Source organism: Melospiza melodia, chromosome 2 (genome assembly GCF_035770615.1).
Source record: "Melospiza melodia melodia isolate bMelMel2 chromosome 2, bMelMel2.pri, whole genome shotgun sequence".
Lineage (NCBI taxonomy): Eukaryota > Metazoa > Chordata > Aves > Passeriformes > Passerellidae > Melospiza > Melospiza melodia.
In genome coordinates, this window is record NC_086195.1 from 20,492,523 (window position 1) to 20,515,342 (window position 22,820).

Genomic DNA, 22,820 nt, shown 5'->3' on the forward strand with positions numbered 1-22,820 from the left:
CAGGTTATGTTTCTAATTTGTTTTAAAAGTGAACTCACACTAAATTCTAATTTCAGGAGAGAGAAATTTGCATTTTGGCCAAATCCGAGCCTTTTAATGTTTATGCTTAATAAACCTTACTCCATTCTAATCAAGCCTACATAAAATATTGCAGCTTAGAGCATACTTTAGTTTAACAACAATGTTTGTGTTCCTTTATAGGCTAAGAAAATCTCATGGGGTTGTGTTTCCAATATGAATATTCACTATTATGGCTTCATAATTGGATATCCATCAATATTTAACATTATATGTCCCTAAAGGAGTTACCTAACACTTTAGCTCAGGGACAGATGATCAGATGAAGCTGAGTCCTTCCTTTTTTTTCTTTTTTTCTACTTTTCTTCTTTTCCTTCTTATTTTCGTCTTTTTCTTTTTTTTTTTTTTTTTTGTTTTTTTTTTTTGGGGGGGGGGGAGGGAGTGGTGTTTTCTTGTTTTCTTTTTTTTCTTTTTTTTCTTTTTTTTATTCCTTAATGCATAGCAGTCACTGGCAAATTTTCAGAAGCAACAGCTGCCAGCAGAACTAATTGGAAAAGGGGCTTGGGGAAAGGGACAAACAGAAATTACAGAGTTTTGATGAAAACCAAAATAAGTAATTTGCTAAAGATAGAAAGTGTTGAGATTAAAGATCAACATGTTCAATGGTAAAATTCCCAGAATAACGTACCAACTTTGATGTGGAAAGAACATTAAAAATACTAAGAGGAAATAGTTCAAAGTTATGTGGGAATTCCTATTACATGTATATACTTGGAGAAAGACTGTATTGTGGGACTTGAAGAAAAAATGAGCCTTCTGTATCCTTCTTTTGCTCAGTATTGACCAATGAACATCCTTTTGTATGGAAATAGAAAATAGTCATCAGAGGTAACATTCCACACATCAGGTGAGTGTCCCAGAAACATAAATCTACTTTAGCAACAGACTGGTGTCTCCTGAGTTTGAACTGCCACAAAGGGAAGTTAAAGAGAAGTAGGCAGGGTGGGATTTGTAGATTCGTCATGGATTTCATGAGTTTCTTTTGTTTATGTAGCTTTGGAAACCCAAAGCTCTATCAGATCTAGGAAAACAAATATTCATGTCTTCTTAGAGGTTTGTCAAATGACACAGTGCTGGCAATCTTAGTGAGAGGCTGAAATAATTTGTTGCCAAATTTTCTCAGCACACAATAAGCTTTACAGTTATCCTGGATTTCATGTGCAATACCATCATTGCTGGAGACAATTAAGTGCCTCTATCCTGTCCCATACCCCCAGAAATGTTGTTGCAGTTGCTTAACAACTTCACTGTGATTTTTTTCAAATTACTTGTTGATGACTTCGGCTTTGGCCTCTTTGGTCAGATTATTTGGCTGCTGTAAAGCTCTGGAAAGTCACTGAGAAAATGCTGGCATGATCTTGAACTTAATGGAAGGATCAGACTGGCCTTAATCCTGCAATTCAGTCAACAGAGTTGGGTAACATTTTAGTGACTGCAAATTCATCTCAAATGGAGTTTTGATCCTAAAACTGTTTCCACTTTTTAGTAGAATGGCAGAATTTATTTGAGGTAAGGAAAAAGTAGCCTGGAGGTAAACTCTAATCATGTTACCCCTCTTTTGCCCACCAACTCAGGGGTTATGGAATTTGGCTTTTAATCTCATCATGAGGGCCTTGGAAACAACACCTCCCTCTACAAAAGGACAATGTCTCTGAGGAGGAAGTTGGAGGAAATTTGGAGTGAGCTGTTCTTGTTTCTAGCCCCATCTCTTGGGCCCACCCCGGCAGAGGTGGTGGGCTCGGGGGTTCCCAGCCTTCTCTCTGGGCTGCTTTGGCACACAAAGTCCCTGCAGCACACAGCCTTGACACTCACACTGCTGCTGGCACAGCTTTAACATCATTGCCCATCTTTGCCCTCCTGGTTTGGGTATCCATAGAGCCTGGATGTTCACTCTCTCCCCGGGTCAAGTTTGTTCTTTTCCCAGTCTAGAGCAGAGACCACAGAAACAGCCACGTTTTGTCTCCAGTATTTCAGATTGGCTGCTGACCCAGAAAATCAATTACAGTCACAGCCTTACGTAATGCGGAATCAGGTAATCTCCAGTATGACAGTGACTGTGTCTGGCCCATGTGGAGCTTAGACACCTGCAGAGGCTGCTTTCTCTGTACTGCATTATTTAGCTCTTTATAGCCCTTTACAGTCTCCAAATGAATCTCCTTTTCTGTGCAGGTTTATTTAAAACAGAGATGTAGTGAGTTAAGAGAATACCATTTTTTTCCCTTTTTGGCATAGTAGTTCTACAGACTGGTCTTAGATGAAGTTCAACTAATTTATGTAGTAACAATAGTGAGCTGATATTTCCTCTGATACTGAGATTTGGCAGAGAGGACCAGAAGGAAGTGTTTCAATCCAATATATAAGACAACAGTAAAAGGAAAAAGAGATATTTCCTCTTTATTATGTGAGGAGAATAATATATTACAAATAATTTCCACCCATTAAAATGCTCTTTTGTTCTCGCAGCCCGGTTTGGGATTTGTGGTCAGTCCAGTTTGATCACTGTAATATCTTTGCAACATTCCATCCTTGTTTCCTCATATCCATAGCTTGCTTTTGCTTGTGTTCCATCTGATCCCAGCTGTTGACATTCAAAGATCATTAATCAGGACACTTATTGCTAAAGAGCAATGGTCAAAGTTTGGCCTATTCCGGCCCAGCTGCTGTGGCTGGTTTTTTGTGGTCCCCAAATCCAGTAATTTCTGGTTAACTCTGTCTTTAATCAACTGGCCAACTGTAATTTAGTCCCAACACTATTGGGCCAACTTCCTTAAACAGAGCTATTTAAATCATTTTTGTGTAATTTTGCAAATCCTAAGGTTAAATCTCAGGTTTAGAAGCTTCCTACAGAGTTTGCAGAAAATAATTTTGTGCTGTTCTCTCAGTGTTTTTAGTGTTTGCTTGAGATATCCCTCTGTTCTTTGGATTCTACATTTTGGCACTACAAATTAATAGTAACTGGAGAAAGAAGGAAATATTTCATTGTTATTTTTTTGCACACCCCCAACAACACAGCAATGTTATATAAGTTCATGTAAGGTAGGTTTTCTTTACAGAAGTACACGGCTGCTTTTGCCTGGTTTGTACTACAGGCATTATGAAACTATTAGCAACTCATCCCTCTGAGCATTATTTCAGCCTCAGAGCTCTGAAGGGCTTCTCTTGTTTGTGAACCACACACTAAAGAAGGTCTGAATTGCTCAAAGCCTCTCCCCTGGAAGTGTGCCATGGAGCCCAATGTGCGTCTGATTCGGGCACCACAGGGCAGCGTCCAGTTAAGCAGCAGAAGGGACCAGAGAGATGCTGCCAAGCCGTGTGGAACACAATACCAGGTCCCTCAACATGGTAGAGGAGAGGGAGATTTTTGGATGCCAGGGTTTTCAGCACAATCAAGAAATGGCAGTAAGTACTGTGATGCCTCAGGAAAGGGCTGATTCCCAGCCCCTGATTTTTGATAGTTTTAGAACATGCCAAATGCCAAGGGTTCTTCTCTCCTCTGTGTTTTCACTTTCATTGAAGCTAAAATGAAGAAGCCTAGAGGTCTGAACACCAGACCATAGAGTAAAGTCTTGGGAATTAAAAATATCCAAACAATAAGCAGGATGAAAAAAGTTGTGTTTCTGATTAGTTCAAATTTTTGGTTGATTTATCCTCATTTAAACTAACTGCTATCATAATAAACCTCTCCTGTGAAGCAATGGAGTTTAAATTCTACAAGGACTTCTATCTAAAATGTTATTTTAGGGGTTTTTTTTCTTATTTAAGTAGAAATTTACAGTAGCAAATTTTTTATTTTGAAATAAAGAATAAAGTTAGAGTAGGCAAATTAAAATTCTGTATTCGGTAGTTGCAGCATGTGAATCAGGAGTCCATTTCCAATGAGGGATCTTCTGTTGTAAATTAACACTTTTCATGAGATACTGATACTCTAATAGATAGTGGATGGCATTTATCCATTTCTGCAATACAACGCCTTACTAGTGCAAGTGGAACTTCTTACTGATGAGCAAGCTACAGTACTAGTTTTACTCAGCTTTTCATCTGAATTTATCTTGTACACTAAAAATGCACTTTTTCTGTGTCAACTCTGCATCAGATCATAAGAACATTTTCTATTAGCCTTGTCCGTTCTGCTCAAATGGAGTTCATGGGTAAGAAGGGCTCAAGGAACCTACTGTGGTTCTCTGATTCTGGCTGAAGTTCATCGGTATTCATGATTATGATGTCTTTTTCACATTCTAGCCCTGACAAGTTTGTAATTAAAAGCTCCCATATACTCAGGTTTTCTGAGGTGAGTCTTCTCCTGGATTGTGCAAATTTTTAAGGCCAGAATTTCCAGATGGTAACTCTAATGGCTCACATGCTTTAATGTAGACGCTAGCTGTATCGTGTCTCTTATAACTCACTGACCAGATATAATAAATCATTCTAGAAATTCAAATTTCTACTAAATTAATTGAAAATTATTTTAGTTTCAGTAATTGAAAATCTGAGTGTTGCATGAATTTGGCTGTTTTTCATCTGGAACCCTAAACATTTTGGGATTTCCAACAATCACTACTCAGGCATGTGCATGCTGCTTTTCACTTGTGCATGGGAATTGTGATGATGCCAGGGCATCCTAGTCCTCCTGAACATGAACTATATTATGTATTCAGTTTCAGCTGTGTAAAAAGCCTTCAGAAGGTCCCTGGCAAGGGTCACACAGTGCCCACATGGCCTTTGCAGCCTCAGAATTCTATAGACCTTCAATTTTTCAGATTTATTGAATATACAGCCAGTGTTCAAAGCTTTTATATCAGGAAATTTTGCCTAGCAACAACTCTTCTGCATTACCCCAGCTCCTGGTCCCCTGGACTGTCCATATTGCAATAGGCATAGGTGGAAACAAAACCACCACCAACTTTGTAACAGCAATGAGCTTTTTGCATAGTAAAGTGGTCCATTTTACTTCGTAACACTGCGTGGTTGCTTCACTAGAAAAACTAGCCCTGCTGAGGAAATAATTCTAGTGAATATTTAAAGCTTATATATGACCTTTATTTCATTCTTTATTTCTCCACTTCATTCTTTTTATTTTATTCATAAACTAGTAGCCTACCAAGCTATTGTAAAAATAGTTGGAAAATGCATCCTGTCTTCCTGCTAATGTTTCCAATTTTCCAAAACTATTTCAGTAGGAATTTGAATTTCTGGAATGACTTATATCTGGTCACTGAGTTCTAAGAGACACAATATAGTTAGTGTCTACTTTAAAGAGCAAGGATTGATATCTCTTTAAAACTGTTTCTTTTCCTTCTGAGACAGTATTCTTTCCTCCTGAGTTAAGATAAAGATACTCAAGTATTTTAAGTTTCACAGTATATATTTATATATTTCTGTTGAGCATCCTAATGCATTTTTTACTTTTAAATTTCAAGTGAAAAGACAGTAATTGCTATGTTTCAGAAATTCCTTATTCTAATACAGATACTTAATAATAAGTTATTATTATAAGATGCTTCTGAGACACATATTTGGTGAGCATTTTAGTTATTTATTCACCTTTTATCTGGAAACCATTAGGTTTCATTGTCCTGCTGTTGATGTCTCTGAGCATTATAACTTGCCTATAATTTGTCTGAAGTGAAGGGCTGTTTATTTTTAAGACACATAAATTAATTAGTGAAAGGTCTTGTTTTACTGTAATTTAAAGGCATTTCAGGACTTTAATTTTGCTCAGTTGTTTTGTAAAAAAATATAAAAGAGAGAGAGGAAAGAATGAAAATCAGACTACAGAATATGGAAGAAAAGGTAAATAAAATCTGTATAAAGGCCCCAGTCTTGTTCATGGAAATTGTGCTGTTCACTTAAATGGGAGCAGGAACTTGCCCTTTAGCAGAATGCCCTTTTGCTTACAAGATATAGAACTGTCATTATGTAAAGTGGTTTTGTGTGTTTGCCATAATTTTTTTTCCATGTCATTCAAGAGCAAAAGACCCCCAGGCTAGCATTAATGTCTAATAGAAGTTTTGTAAACCTTTTACTTCCAGTGACAATCTGAGTCTGTCCTGCTGTCAAAAAAGGGTCCTTAGTGAAGTTAAACATGAGCTGTTCATGTCTGAGAACTTGGCAGAGGATGAAAACTGGAGTCTCAGTTCAGTGTCTGATGTACAATAGGTGATTTCACAAAGCACCTTTGCAATTTGACAGCTTTGTTTGCAAGAGACCCCAGGATTCAATGAGCCTATAGTGAATTGCTTAACATTACCCCATAGAGACCTGCCTCTGCAGGTCAAATCTAAAGTTTATCCGCTGACAATACCACACTTTCTGTGCTGTTTTGGCCATAAGAGTACAGCAGGAGACTCAACTAGCTCAACTCAGAACACATTTCAGTCTGTAAGGTATCTCTGGGTGTAAAATGTGTTTACATCTCTGAAATCCACTGAAGAACTCAGGGAATATAGACATGTCATTTAGTGAGAAACTTTCAAATTACTTTTGTTAGCCTAAAAAAAATTATCCAAAATCATCCAATTAAAGCTTAGTGTAAATGCTGTGGGTTATGTTTAGGGAATAAGAACTAATACCACCCTGGGTTTTCTACTCTGGCTATAACCTCTTAAAAGTACAATTGAGTTTTTATCATCAGTTTTTAGTGGAGATGCAGCATCTGTACCCTATGTTTTTGGGGTTGGTTGGAGCTACAGAAATGCAATGAAGGCTGCACAGTGTTGGGGCCACTGAGGAGGAATTAGGCAGCTGGTTCCAAGCACAGTCTGCAGGGACCAACAGCCCATGGCCCAATAGGCAAGAACTCCCCTACCAGCACAGAGAGAGGGGGGCAGTAATGAAGAAGAATGGAAGTTTGGAGAGGCAAGGACCTCCAGGAGGATGACACTTCCCCTGAAGGCTGAGGTGCCATCACAGAACCACTTCACTGCTTTGGAGAGTGAAGAAGAAAGACCTGTCCGATCAGGATTGCTGCTGGAACTGAGCAAGGCAGCTCCATCTGCTCCCTGGGTAACAACCTGTGCACTGAGAAAGGGGGAACTGGTGAGAGCAGTGGGTGACTCTTCTGTCAGGTACACAGGGAGGCACCCATGTGCTCTAGAGAGAGGCGCTGCTTACCAGCATTTGTGTCACGGGTGTCACTGACAGACTGACAACCCTCGCACAGCCCACTGACAAACACCTGCTGCTGGTGTTCCCCATTGGTACCAGCCAGGACCAGCTGGAGGGGATCCAGAGGGGATCACAGAAATGGTCAGAGGGCTGGAGCACCTCAGCTGTGCAGACAGGCTGAGAGAACTGAGGCTGCTCAGCCTGGAGAAGAGAAAGCTCTGGGTACACCTTACAGCAGCCTTCCCATAGCTAACGGGAGCCTAAGGAAAGCTGGAGAGGGATTTCTACCAGTGTGTGTAGTGATAGGGCAAAGGAAAATGGCTTTAAACTAAGAGCAGGTTTAGCTTAGATATTAGAAAAAGTTATTTTATTGTAGGTTGGTGAGATACTGGAAGCTGTTGCCCACAGAAATCATGGATGGAAGTGTTCAAACCCAGGTTGGACAGGGCTTTGAGCAATATGGTCTAGTGGAAGATGTTCCTGCCCATGGTAGGGAGGATGGAACAAGGTCCCTTCAAACCACTTTGTGATTCTGTGAACATCATTCTGTTATGCAGAAGATCTCTGCTTTGAGACCCTTAAAGACAGATGTTTAGTTGCAGTATTTATTTGATAAGTTCATCATTAACTCACATATAATTTTATACTGCGCTTGTACAGTGTAGAAACTCTCAGGATTAAAAGGTTGTAAAAAGGTTATGTGTTCAAAAAATAAACTTCTTTCATAAGTGCATTGGATAATTTATGGTATTTATCTGTTTGTTTCCCTAGGCTAGGGATAATGGGAAGCTGTTTTTTCAGCACTTACGGATAATCTGACCCTTCAGTATGTTTAGGTTCTACAAGGTGGGTTAACTGTGATGGGACCCTTACCTGGAAGAGAGATCACTGCAGTTCCAATGCATGTTGCTTGCAAATAAAAGTTATCCTGTGTTTTGTGGTACGATTTAGAATGGAACATTTAATGACTGAATATGTTATGTCAAAGCTTTTTAGAAGGAAGAGGCACAAATAGTTAAAAACAATATAGTTTATCAGCCCCATGTAATGGAAATATATGGCAAATAGTGATGTGTTTCTGTCCAGCTGTACTGCTTGCAGGGGTAAGGATCACTCATATGAGGATTTATGAGATAAAGTTCAGGGCTACCATTTCAAAGCACTAAATAGAAGTGTTAAACAATAATATTTTCCAGGAATGTCTCCATCCAGCACTTTTTACCACAGTACAAGAAACAACAAACTGAAATCATGCCTTTCTCTTTGGCATTTATTCCTCCAGATAACTAACCTACTTATGCATGGTAGGAAGAAAAGAACATACTCTTTTAAGTAGAGGGCTGCATTAAGGAGGACAGATTTATGTGAAAAATGAAAAAGACAGGAGTCTATTTTTTCATTGTTTAAATTTCTTGGTATATTAAGTTTAAATAAAAAAACTTGTGTGTCTTAATAACTGCCTGGACCAGGATCCCTTTACGGTATTACAGGTAGCACTTCCATGTCTTGTAAGTCATCCTTGCAAAGTAGGAGTGTAGCATGTCTCAAATTTATAAACAACCTGAAAACCAGAGATGCAGCCTGTTCCTTCTAGCTGGGACTATTCCTGTAAGTCACCATCAAAACTTGCAGCAGAGATCACAGAGATGATACAGGATTCGTACTGCTTTGCGGATTGGACCTGAAAATCAACTCTTTCACTTGCTGGGTTAGCATTACTCTCGGAGAATTTTGGAGAGTGAAAATTACTTTGAACATTATGACAGCTACAGCCTTTCTTGACTTTTTGTGAACTTTTAAAGCTAGATTATCCATCTAAACTTTTGAATTAAGGTGCTAGCAGAACTTAGGCAGCATGAGAGAAGAGCTTTGTTGGAACTTGAAAGAAAACCACAGTGTGAAGCGAAAGCAACGTGACACTGCAGAACCACCACAAATGTACTTTCATGACTTCTATTGTGCTCTCTCCTTGAAGCACTTCAAAACCAAATCTACTCCCACAGTTTTTGTGACCTTACCCTTAGTTTAGAGCAAGAACAGAAAGCATTGTGTTTGTCTCATCCACAGTGGTTGCCAAATCTTGAGATGGAACCCAGGGGTTTTTTGTCTGTTAAGTACAAATATTGTGCTGATATTCTAGCTAATAAACAATGCTGCCTCAAGTAAATGAAAAAAAATTCCTGGATTCCTGTCTATGTTTCAGATTTTGATCACCTGTTTTATTCCAAAGGGTTCAGTGTTTATTTCAAACAGAGAAATTGAACAAATGCTTTATTTTTAATTATGTTAGATAGAAATATCTTAGAAGTTTGACAAAGCATTATGCCTTACTAGAACAAAAAGAGCAACCTCAAACTTTACAAATGAATGCTGCAGTGCAGTTCCCAGTAGAAAATCTCCAGTAGACAATCTCAGGATAGGGCACAGGCAGATCAGATTAGGTTTATGTTTGATCAAGAGCCAAAAACATCAGGAGATAATTATAGTAATTTCGTATTCTTTTCATAAAGAACATGAGATAAGCATTGGAAACAGTTATTATTTATATTATATTAGGAATTCATTATTAAATTACTTTATTTAAAACAAAGCTAAGACTGAGTGAAATAAAATTGGATAATGATCTGCCATTCTTACTTTTAATATTCAATTAATTATCTTTTATTATTTCATTTTTCAACCTAAAAAACCCCCAAAAATCTTTAAAACAAAAAAACCTGCCCAAAACCTTTAAATGAAATATAGTCTGATGCCTGGGCACAGGTCCACTTTTAATGCTGCAATTCACTTCAACGGGTTTTTTTTTTTATTATTTCAGACCCAGCAACTGAATCTCCTGTCACTTAAACACAGTATTAGGTCACAAAGATTCAATTTCCATTCCAGTATAACTTCCAAATAGAGACAACTTGTGGTTTTTTAGCTGATTTATTTTTTCTTAATTAATGCATTCCAATCTGTGCTGCAAAGAAAGGAGTGTAAAGGTGAACCTTACCTGTCTTTATAGAACTGTTATTACAGACATGTATAGATATCGAGGTGATAGGATCCTGTATGGGACTGGAAGCAGGGACAACTAGAAATTTGAGTATGAACTTTCTATTGCAGGTTTTTTTGTATGATGGTAGTTACATTTTTTTTCCAGGTATGATCCATTTTTAATAACATTTCTGCAAAAAAGCCAGAAATTTCTTGAGAGAAAAAGGGGATCCAGATAAACCTTTGTATTCTTCAGTAATGATTAGGGAGAACACTTGGTTGGAAGTTCACAACTGTTTCTGTTAGTGAACATATATATATGGGGACATTTTGTGAAGTACTGGGGAACTGCATGCTCCTGTTACAGGTGGATTCGTAATTGACATTGAAGGAAACTTGTTCCAATCAATAACATGGAATGTCAAAGTTCAAGTATATGTTTTGTACACTAGATGCTCAATCTGTAACTATTTATAAACATTGAAATCACAGGTGGAACATGGATCTCTCACACTACTATATTCATACATGATAAAAAAGTTGCACTGCAATTCAGGAAAGGAAGCATAGTTCTTTGTACACGTAGCTACATGTAGAAAAGAATCGTCTTGGGGTCAATAGAAAATGTAAAAAGTAAAGCCTACTTTTTGCTTATCCTATGAAGTTTCTGACCAGTGTATTCATTTAATTCAGTTACCATTATTCATATGAAACTCCACAATCTCCATTCATTTTTTGCTGGAATACATTCAGCCAGCTGTGGTTTCTCTCATACTCATTTGCCTCCCTGTGGTCCCACACTTTCTTTTGTTCTTTAAACCACATGGGCTTCCTTCCTCACCAATGACAACTGTTTCCTTGCCCCCATCTGCCTACTACTCTTTAAAGCTTCCCCTCAAAGAATGTGCATCTAAGAAACTAATTTTTAAAATTTTTGACACCATGACCTTTACTGACATTTGGGAGGCTTGACATCTCTCTCTGAGAGTCACATCTCAGCATCCCATACATTCAGGCTGTTCTTATCAGCATGCTTGGCTTTAGCTTATTGCAGTTGAGACCAGTCAGGAGCAAGGTCTGAAGGCAAAAGAGCTGGGGAGAAACAAGCACAGCTTGGAACAAAAATAAAAATTACTGCAATCTTCAGAAAAACAGGCAGACACATGGGCAGAACAATCTGCATTCATGGAATCGCAAGAGGGCTTGAGTTTGAAGGAACCTAACCCTCCGACCCCACCATGGGCAGGGATGCCTCCCAGTCAGATCAGTGCTCAGTATCCCATCCAACCTGGCCTTGAACACCTGAAAGGATGGGGCATACAGAGAATGGGACATTCCCAGATGTTTTTTCATTTTGTCAAGATATTTCTGACCTGACACTGGCAAGTGTCTGTGTATGTGTCTGTATATATATATAGACATACACAGGTAGATATATTTTTATATGTTTGTGTGTGAACACATATGTGTCTATCTAAAACAATATTTTCAGACACACTGATTTTTTTGTATCTTTAGCCTTTCATTTTCTTATGCAGGGGCTCACATGCTCAAGTTCTTGCTTGTCTATACAGTGATCATTCCCCATACAGGCGCCTACTCTTGCTCCTCATGAATTTGGTTCTTGGCTCAATTTGTTCCTCATTGTCCAAGGTACTACTGTCAAAATTGCCCGTCCCAGGTATTGACTCAGCCCTGTTACTTTGCCATCACTTTAGATATTTCTGTTTTGATGTTCCCTGAGTTTCAGCTTCCCAGGATTCCTTTGAACAGCCTATACGGTGATACTTTGCTGATGCTTTTCCCCTTGATCTTGTCATTGTCTCAGTGCTGCCATTTTCCATATAAATATCCATTTTTCATATTTCATCCTCTTACCTAGTAAAATGCTCAGTGTTTCAGGGCAAGGTTACTTCAGGCTCAAAGACAGCACTTCCAAAGCAGTGAAATCTAAGTTTTTGCCTTTTCAGAATGTCGTATGTCAAGGAATTTAAAAATAATTATGATAAAAGATGGCATCCATTTTTGATATTTTAATGCTAGGCTTTTTGCTTGAATTGTTTAGCTACTTTTGGGGTGAGACTACATTTTTGTCTTGTATTCATACAGTATCTAGCAGAGCAGAATTCTCATATGGGACACCACTCTGTAGTGCGAAACAGAGGAAAGAATGCAGTATGTCACTTCATTTTCTGATAAATCAATTGCTTTATCACAGGTATTTCAAAACTAATGACTAATTTCAGCTTTGGATCCACCATATAACAATATAGTAAGTATTAAAAGCTTCAGCAAAAAAAATTCTAAATGCTGTTTTCATGATTTTTTGGCTTATATACATTTGGGACTGTTCTATAATCATGAATTATGGTTTTAGAAGCTTGCTCTATTATATTTTTAAATAAAGTTGATAAATTAGTTTAATTTTAACCAACTATCACTCATCAGTAATCAATTAATCATCTGTGAGCTATGGATAATTATCACTATTTATGTTTTAACCTAAATTCTCTAACATTTAGAAAAGGCAGTATTTGAATAAGTGTCCCTGGAGGGAATATTTCAGAGCTCAGCTCTGCTTTTAATTACTATAACTTTCTTTTAATTTCACAGTTATTCACTAGTGACATTTTATTTACAGATAAATGTCTCATACACTGAAGAAGGAAAGAGGCATTAGCAGGCTCAAAATTTGGTGTTTGGTCCTTTCTTATGTATTAATAATCAGCATATTAATTGATTAATTGACTATTTATTTGCTTTTTTAGCTTATTTTTGGACTTTGCATGTTGTAGAGTGGTGTAGTTCAGATGGATTACTGGTGCTGAGTAACAGTCCTTATAATTATGAAGGAATTTAAGAGTGAGCACTTGCTTATCGAACTTGATGAATTCCAGGCTAAGTCCTCTGAGCCAAGAGGTGACTCTTTCCCACTTGCAGTGGAAGAATGGGGCACTATCATCACTAATGGCAAAGTCTCCCTACCAAGATCTGAAGAATTTGCTGAGTTCTTGGCATTATAGTTGGAAAGGAATTAGCTAAAGTACAGCTCTCTAGGATAGAACAGTTCTTGTGAACCTTCTTTAAAAGTCCTTAGAGGAAATGGGCTGGTCCATAGATATAAATGCATTTTTTGATAATTTAGACCTTTGTCATAAATTTAGATTCATTTCCCAAATTTGACGGGCACACAAACATTGCAAATATGAGAGTAAAACTGTGCTAATAGAAAAATGTACTAAAAATATAAAGGTGCATTCACTGAAATATTTTTCTGTAATCTGTCATAAACTGTGCTTTAACTTATCTTGTTGCAGTTAGCGATACTGCAGTAGCATATTGCAATATTGCAATGTAATATGCCTTGTAATAATGCATAGCACACAGTATCATATTTATTTTGGTGTACTATGCAGTTACTTATAGTGGCACCCTGCAGTATTTTTGGGATACTACCAGTATTCACTACAGCACTTTCCAGCTGGGCTCAATACCACGTTTTTTGCCTTGAAAGCAGCTGATGCTCAGGAATTCTGACAAGAATTTATTCTTTGCTTTTAGTTCTCCTGTGGCTAGAGGTTAGCTCCTTTCCTGGTGTTCATAACCCAGCCCCAGTCCAGGCTGGAGTCTCTGGAAAAGTGGCAAGTGCATTACAAAGTAAGCTCTATGGGCAGCAGGGCCAGCAAAGCTACAAACAGAGCAGCTTTTTCCTCAATTACTGCTTTTAATAAATCTAGTTTCTTCTCATGCTCCATGGGTTCAGTTTTTCTTCCTTGCTGTGCTTTCTTGAAAAACATGTGGATGTCCTCGATCCCTCCTCCTTTGCATGGGCTACCAGCTGGAAAAGCAGCTGGGCAGCACAGGGGGGGTGTCCAGGGTACATGGATGCTGCAGCAGGCCCTGAGTCAGCTCAGTTCACACCATGGTTTTCCTCCTCAACAGGATCAGTAACAGGGCTCTCACTTGCCCATTCAGCAAGAAATTTGAATGAAATTTGTAGGACTTAAGCATATATGAGACCTCTGTCTCTGTTTATTTAAAGTTAGACATTCAGTTTGCAATTATTGTAGATGTGGAAGATAGCTGCATGGAGGTATTATAGGCAGTCAGGTCAAGGTCAGAGAAAAGGTTGAATTTAAATTAAACCCTGTAAGAAACAAGGATTTTTTCACTATCCACTATATTATCTCCCTCAAGAATGCTAAAAAACTTTTACTTTTTCACTCCCTCCTCTTCCCTCTTTCACCAGTACAACTCTGCACAGTTGGAACCATTTTTACCCAGGGAGCAGCTGTTTAAAATATTTCTGTAGTTTCTGAATTTTTCTGAATGACCCAGTACTTCAAGAGACAGGTGTTCTGAGGATACTCATCATTCTACAGCTGTAGTTTGCTTATCCAGAAAAATAATATAATGCAAATAAAATACTTTTGAGTACCTGAAATTTAACTTAACCATTACTTTTTCCAATGGGCTTTTAATTTATGTTTTTGGTTTTTTTGGGGCTTTGGTTGTTTAATCCATGCCTTGGAAATCTGTCCTTTGAATCCAAGGCATCTGGAAAAACTAAGCATTAACATTTCTGAGTAAAAGTTGCTTAGTTTTCAGAGGGGCTCCAAGACTTTCAACAGTCATAAGCCTAAAGAGAATAGTGCAGGCTCTAGAAACTTCTGAGGAAATTGTCATTTAGAGAAGTTTTGTGAGTAATTTCAGGTAATTTGAGACCTCATTAATAGGAAAGATGGTTCAGTTTCACTACTTGCTTCATGATAGCTTGTTATCCACCTCCTCACTGGTGCTGGCTGCTGCAGTCACGCACCTTGGAGAAGGATTTGCTTTCAGTAAGATTAATATTTTGATGTACTTGGCTATATGCCCCACATGCTGTAGTGCTGATGAAAGGGTGAGAGCAAAAATGACCCTTTTAACAATGGCATATTCTGAAGTTATTTTAATAACTTTTGAAATTAAGTTGCTTGCTGCCAAAAAAGAAGGGGGGAAAAAAGTATGGCAGATAAAACTAAGAGTTTTTCTCTGTCTGGAGAAATGAGCTTAAACAGAGTCCTTCCTCTACTCTGAAAAACAGTGTAGATTTTTATATTGAAGGAGTCTTTTCTGGAATTTCAGAACCAGTCTCTGAGTCACATACCACATACTGACTTAGCTATCTAATTCCTCTCTTTAGATTTGCATCTACCGTAAATAAAAGATGCAAAGTTGCCATAAACTCTATCTGTATCAATTAATTTCTTTCTCACCAAGGAACTAACCCCACCCTGGAGTCCAGAACTTGCTGAGAATTCAGGAGCTGTGGCAGTATCACTCTGTAGTGCCATGGCAGGCCAGGTAAGGAAACCTGCATTTATAATTCAGTTTCCTGAACACAAGTATATATTCATCCCATAATGAATACATTCCCAGTTGTCATGTCAGATAAGTGGTTTCAGTAAATGAGACTATTTTTTTGTAATTTGAATGAAGGTTAACCTTTTGGCCACATATGTAACTTTGAAATAGAAGGGAAGAAAGAGATTCGTAGCAGAAGTCATCACAAGTTCAAAATAAGTACATAGAACATCACTAAATTATCAGATGTAATAAGTAACATTATTTGCATCTGGAGTTGATTGGCTGTTTTGCACATTGAATAATGTTTGACCAAAGAGATAAGATCACATAACCTCAGCATGAGATTTCCTCAAAACTGACAACAGTTGGACAGTTGCTCTCTGCCCTCCCTTTTTTTTTTTTTTTTTTTTGTTTGATCATCACATGTAGTATAAGGTACTGATTTTCCATTTGTTTTAGTAGATTTCTTAGTATCACAATATCAATGAAAGTAGTGATCTGTGTGAGTGTATTTTAAAGTGCTAAAGGGATTCAGTGAGTCAGGATTACCTTGTAGTGAATCCACGAGATGCTGCCCTTGGCCTGGAGACTGCCTGGCAGCTTCTGACCCTCCAGCATCTTGCCCTTCTTGCTCTGCCACAGCTCACCAATTCCTCAGTTTTTCTGCTAAAAGTGTCTGTGGAGATGTTGCAAACTAGATCTCTTATACATGTTTAAAGGAAAATTCTCATTCCCTACTTTGTTCCAGAGGTTCAAGCCACACCTGGCTTACAGTGTAGCTGCACAGAGTGGTGCCAGCACGATTAGAGTAGTGGGGTGGGCAAAGCCATATTTCTTGGGGTTTCTTTGAACTGGCCTTGTCATTGCAGCCAGAAAGCGACAGTATCATATTAGAGACTGCAGGACTCCTCATATTCAGTGTTGTTTGTGTTATTTTTATATAACCAGTCCCATTCAATGGGGAGAATTAACAGGTAAAGGTGGCCAGGACATTTGTAGGACCTGCTCCCACCCCATGAGAACCAGCAAGTCCCAGTACATGAAGGGTGGCTGTGGAAGGCTTCTGGGTACTGCCCTGAGGCCAATTCTGTATTTTCTCATGGAAGAGAGTTAAGCCAATATTTCTTTTTCTTTTATAGATGAATAAAGTGAAATACTCAGTGATGTGAAGTGGCAAAGGCCATAGAATAAACATCACTCCTGGGAATAAAAGTCAAGAAATAACTTACATGAAAAACTGTAGGGGCTTTTTCGTACCAGTCTGTGCTCAAAATAATGAAGCTCTCATAATGATTTCTTCTTCTTTTCATTTCTGGATGTTGCCGGTCAGGAATGTTTCTTCCTTAAGACTAGTAAGAAAGTAACATGGTAAACCTGTTGCTTTTAAAAGCATGCTCACTATGCCATGTGCACTGTGCCATTTTCAGAATCTTTTAAAGAAGGGGTAAATCTTGCTATGCATAAGTATTTTTTTCACAAGAGAATTGGGATTTGCTGGGATTTCTCTGTGTGGGTTAAGCCAGGCATATGAATTTTGTTTTCAAAACCAGTTTTTCTTCTAGACAATGCCTTATTCCTTGAACAAACAGCAGCATCTAGCAGGGTAAGAGAAATGGCTAGCACTGAATAAAAGTATTGGAGGAGAACGTTTCCCCTTTTACATATGACAAGTGTTAAATACTAAAATATCTCTAAAGCCAGCTGGCAGAGTCAGGCTGGTACAGTGCTAAATTTTGGATTTAGTGTGAGAATGATGTTGATAACATGCTGATGACTTGTTGTTGCTAAGTAGTGCTTAGTCTAAAACAAGAACTTTCTTCACTCTTTCTCCAGTCTTTTTTAAAACTTATTTTCTATTGGATGTGCTAATTAGGAGACCCATACTGTAGATCTTCAAAAAAGTTAAGGATTTCACTCCAGCTAAGTGGGTTTGTTTAGCCTTGTGAAAAGAAGGCTTAAGGCAAACCTTATCATCATGTTTCAGTATTTAAAAGGTGACTACAAAGAGGAGACAGACTTCTTTTTACAAGCAGTCCAATGGAAAAATGAGGGGTAATGGGTACAAGTTACTACTGGGGAGATTCTGATTAGACATGAAAGGAAAATTTTTCACGATCAGCGATTGGAATAATCTCCTCAGGGAAGTGGTGTTAGACTCCCCAGTGCTGGACAGTTTTAGGATTCTGCAGGCCGGGGTGCTGGACCATCTTGTCTAGACTGTGCTTTTGCCAGGAAAGTTTGGACCACATGATCCTTGAGCTCCTGTCCAACCTGGCTGCTGGTACTCAGACAGCAGCTGGGGTTAAACCATAAAAATGAAAAAACACATTTTTGACATGATTGTATATGGGAAATTAAACCACTTTAATTTCTTCTTTGATTGGTAATGTCAGAAAATAAAAGGGAAAAAAAATACAAAAGAGATCAAAGTCTTGATCCTTACACTGAGGTATCCTTAGCAAATGAAAGCCCAAATAATCACATTAACATTGTAGTCTTTTGTTAATTAAAAGCTGGATTGGGAGAACAAGTGCTTTATTTCAGTTTCCTTTACAACCAATGAAGGGGTGAAATCCTACCTAAATCAAATCAATGGCAAAACTCATAGAAATCACAAGTTGATAATTCAGAAGAGTAAAGGACCCTTTGATGTTTGCCTTTTAAAGTGCCTACACAAGAGCAGCAATTCCAAAGACAACCATTGGACGATTTCTGGATTTTACTTCTCACATTTTGCACATAAGAAATATTCCCAAGGCCGCAAAAAAGATTTGTGAGAAACAATAAAACCAGACTCTCTGGTGAGGGACCATTTGTCTCTGTTGGTCTCATTTATGTGATTCTGTTGTAATATATGATTACACATGTGCTGGCAGATGGAAATGTTTTACTAAGTGGGAAAATATAGCTGATATCATAGGGATCATTTGAGATTTATTAGAAAGTTATCTGGTGCAGACATTTTCCCTGTAAAATAAACCCATACAAAGTCCTGCTAAATTATTCACCTAGAGGCCTTTTCCTCTGTCAGAGTCTAATTTCTAACTTCCATCTTCCTTCCTTACACTTGGTCTTCCTGTTTCCTGACACCCAGTCTCAGACTCCTTGCCTGCTCAGATCCTTTTCCAGTTTTCCGGTACATGGTCAGCATCCATGTCCCCAGATTAGTATTTTCCTGCTTCTACATCTGTATTTATTCTGAACCTTTTCCTTTGGTTCCCAGACTGCTCGGACCTCCATGGATGCTCAGCAATATTCGGTAAGGCCCTGCCATCCCACAGACCACTATTCTGCTCTGGACTCTGCCCTCTCTGGTCTCTTGCCCTACTGGTTCTACCCTGCAAGGCTTTATTTTCCCAGCTGTTTACCCAACACAGTAATTCCCATTTGTATATTCTCATCTCACTGTGCTGACTTTTCCTTGGTCCTTCTTCTGCTGTTTCTTCTTCCCATCACCTTGTCTTTCCACCTTCTCCGCCCCTTTTTTGTTCCTGGGGTTATCATTTGCAGTATCTATGTTGTTATTTTACTCTCTCATTTGAGGCTCTCCTCTGGTTGTACTTCCAGAGAGGCTTCCAGCTCACCCATGTCCCAATCTCAGGACCCTTTTTCATAGTGACTTTGCTCACTCTGCTTTTCCAGTTATCCATCCCCATTTCTTCCCAGCACCTCCTCCAGCCTCACCAGGAGCATTTCTTATCCATTGCTAGTCTACCTAATTCCATCTATTTGTCATACTCCTTTCTCTGTTTCTAACTTAGAGTGTTCGTTCCATTTTAATTTGCAGTTGAACTCCTCTGCATTAACAAGTGTGTTCTGAAGGGAGGGGAACTGGGGGCAAGGAGAGACAAATTCTGCTTTTAGATCTGGAATGTAACCCTGCCTTAGGTCATCAAGTGGGAGAAGTCATTACAAGGATACTGTAGGCAAGTTTGAGTAGCCCTGACCTGTACTATGATAGTACACATCCCATCTGGTCAGCTGCGAGTCTGGAGCTCAGCTGGTGTTGTCAGTCCTCAGAATTTTTAGTTGCAAAATGGTGGTGTACAGTTTTTTTCAGATCTTGTTTGAATTTGGAAGGACTGGCAGTTAAAGGCAAAAGGGCGTACACCTGGCACAAAAACCTCTCCTGCCAAAGTCCAGATTTCAAAGCACTGAAGGAGCAGAGCACGACTTTTTATCACTGATGGCAGCATATTTTCTGTGACTTGTTTTGTAAAATTAGCTGGTGGTTTTATGTGACATTTATATAAAAATGAAAATTAAATAAAATCAGGCCAAGGAAATACTGCAACTGGAAACTTTAATACTTTATAACTGAAGTTTGACATTTCAGTATGTGAAATAAGGAGCTAATAATTGGAAACGTCAAATACGTGTAATCAGAGATGAAACTACAATCCCTGCTGATATGAGTAATAGCTTTAAAAAGTCTGAAATATGTTCTAAATAGTTGAGAATAAGTTATGAACTGAGCTACATCTCTCAAAATTATCTGATTCTCAACATTCAACTAATGCCTGGGTTTAGCCCATTGTATATAGCAAAACTGCTTTTTACTACAAAACTTGCTGCAGGCAGACATTATAAATTCTGTACATTCCAGGGCCAGGTATGACCACAGTAATTGCAGAATCTGACCTCATGCAAGAGAGACTACAACATTTAGCATACTAATTCTTTTATTTCACCTATAACTCACCGAGGAACAGGACAATATCTGTTAATGCATCTGAATCCTGCTATCCATATGCATGGATTCCAGATGGCCATTTGCTGGGCTGGATTCAAGAGAAGAGGTCAAACCTAATGGCCTTAACGACAAGACTGTATCCTAATGGGAACACACCACTAGCAAAACATTCCAATTAACAGGGGATGTACTGAGCTGAAAGAAATGGTTTCAAGTGATGATCAGCCTGGTGTGAAATTATAAACTCCATTGTTATTATCAAAATGACTAATTACAGCTCTGATGCATAATAGCACACCATTTTTTTAAATCTGGGGGACTAAACTGAAAATGCATTTAGCCTTATGCAGAACCTCTAGGGAAAAATGAAGAGCATGTAATTTTTAGCTTGTATTTTTATTTAATTGGGATATTATTTCAGTAAAAGCATGATGTAGTATTTCTTTCCCCTTTCTTCAGTCTTTTCTAAATTGTTTCTACCGGATGTCCTAATTAGGAGACCCATACTGTATGCCCTCAAAGATTTAAGGATTTCACTTCAGCTAAGTACCATTTTTGACTGTGGAAAAAAAAAAAAAAAAAAAAGCACAATTAAATGGGGGAGAGAAAACCAGGGCAGCCAGGCTATTCAAGGAAAACTGAGAAGCAGGCATAAGTTTTACATAAGCATTGTAATTCATGTAGGTGGTTCTGTCTTTACAGTTTTCTAACACTGTATAGGACTAAATTATGTTAATTTCTTTTGTACTTCTACATAAAGCAATCCGCATACATTTTAAGGCCTTATCTTGCTTTTGCCCCACAGCTTTCATATCAAGCAAGTAAATGTTAAAAGCAGTTAAAAGCAAGTCTGAATCTGTCCTCTCCATTAATGGGTTTTTAATTTAAAGGTCTTTGAAACTTTCATCCCCATTAGCTCAGCCCAGGAGCACTGAACCACAACTGTCTGATGCATGTGCTGGCAGACTAAGTCCTGAAAAAAGAGTGGCACTTCTTCCACCCCTAGTTAGACTCCTCAACCAATGCTGAATGACAGAAAATAAATCAGATTTTTCTGTATAGTAGAGTACATGAAATAGGAAAGGCTGAAGAGGCCCTGCAATTCCTGTTCTGTTTTGTTTATCTTTCACAAGTGCACTGAAAACTGAAAATTTCCCTTAATAAATTACAGTCTTTTTCTTTGTCAAAGATTTCAGGTGAAGCAGAAAAGGTGTGATGTTTCTGTAACTGTATACTACCCAGAAATAATTTTATTCACTGGAGCTTGATATCATGCAGGAAATAAAAACACAAAGAATAGATTAAACGAGGGTAATAGAAAAGCTAGGTATCCATATTATTCGCTCATAGTTCAGAACATGCTTTGAATAGTGCAATCAAATGTACAAAACAGTGTCACTTGTACTATAAGTAATATATGATAAACTTAGCTTCTAAAAATATATTTTATTAAGTTCTTTATATAAAAAATTATTTATGGCTCAACTAATTTATCTATAGATTTTCAGAATTTCAGTAATATTTATGATTTATAAAAATAAGTGTCTTAATTACAGAATTAGAGAATAATTTAGTTTGAAAGAGACCTCTGGAAGTTATTTAGTCAGCAGCCCCTTTCACAATGAGGGCAGGTTGCCTAGTGACTATTTTGACTGTCTTCAAGGATAGAAACTCGCAGCTCTTTTGTGCAACCTCTTCATCATTTAAACACCTTCAAGGCATCAGCAGCCACCTTTGCTGTGAGAGCACGTGGTCAGCTCCTGGTCCACAGGATCCGTGGGGCCTTTTTTGCATCTGTCAAGGTTAACAGCTGTTTTTCCAAAATACAAGTTTGCTTAAAGAAATTCACCACGTTGTGAAATCCACTGCTTTTATTGTGATTCCCTTTTCTTTCATTTCCCTTTTCTTTCTTTCATTCACATTTGATTTTCATGCTAGTTGTTTGACCCTGAGCCTCAAAAGCATTTTTTCATGTACAAAATTAATTTGTACCTAAGACATTTCTGAGGTTACCTTTAGGGAACTCTGCAAGATGAAACAAAGCAGACTTCTATTTACTTTGAAAAGCACCCAGCAGCTAGTGTCATACAGTGGAGACATACCAAAGCACATATTTAATAATGAGAATGGACAACCTTAAAGGTCTGGACAAACCCATCAAGAACTATTGAAATCTTTTTTTAGACACGCAGCTTCAAAATTACATTCAGAAGCAAGGCAAAGGGTTTTTGGGTTTGGTTTGGTTTTTTGGAGGTTTGTTTGGGGTATTTTTTTTGGTTTTTTTGTAACGTGTTTCTAAGGGACTAGTTTTAAAAGTCTAAATTCAGAACATTCATCCAGTAATTTTTCCTTTTGATCACATGTCAATAGACTGTGGCAAGGGCAAACTACCTAGTATGTCAAACCTAGGAATCTTTGCTTTTGCTGTCTTCAGTAACCATGTATAGATTGTTTGAGAAATAGCTGACACCACTCTAACATACAAATAATAATGATTATCTTGAGCACCCAGACTAATTGCCTGAACAAAAATTTTACCAGCATTTAGTGTCCATAGTGAGAGGGCCCTCCTTGACTTTACTGACTTCTGATGACTCTCATTCAAAGCCCATTGACT

The 22,820-nt window shown here is 38.1% G+C and overlaps 1 protein-coding gene across 5 annotated transcripts in view; it reads left to right on the top strand.

The window, feature by feature from the left end:
- Window positions 1-22,820, top strand: part of MID1 (midline 1) — a 240,041-nt gene that overhangs the window by 159,605 nt on the left and 57,616 nt on the right. The window lies entirely within an intron of this gene.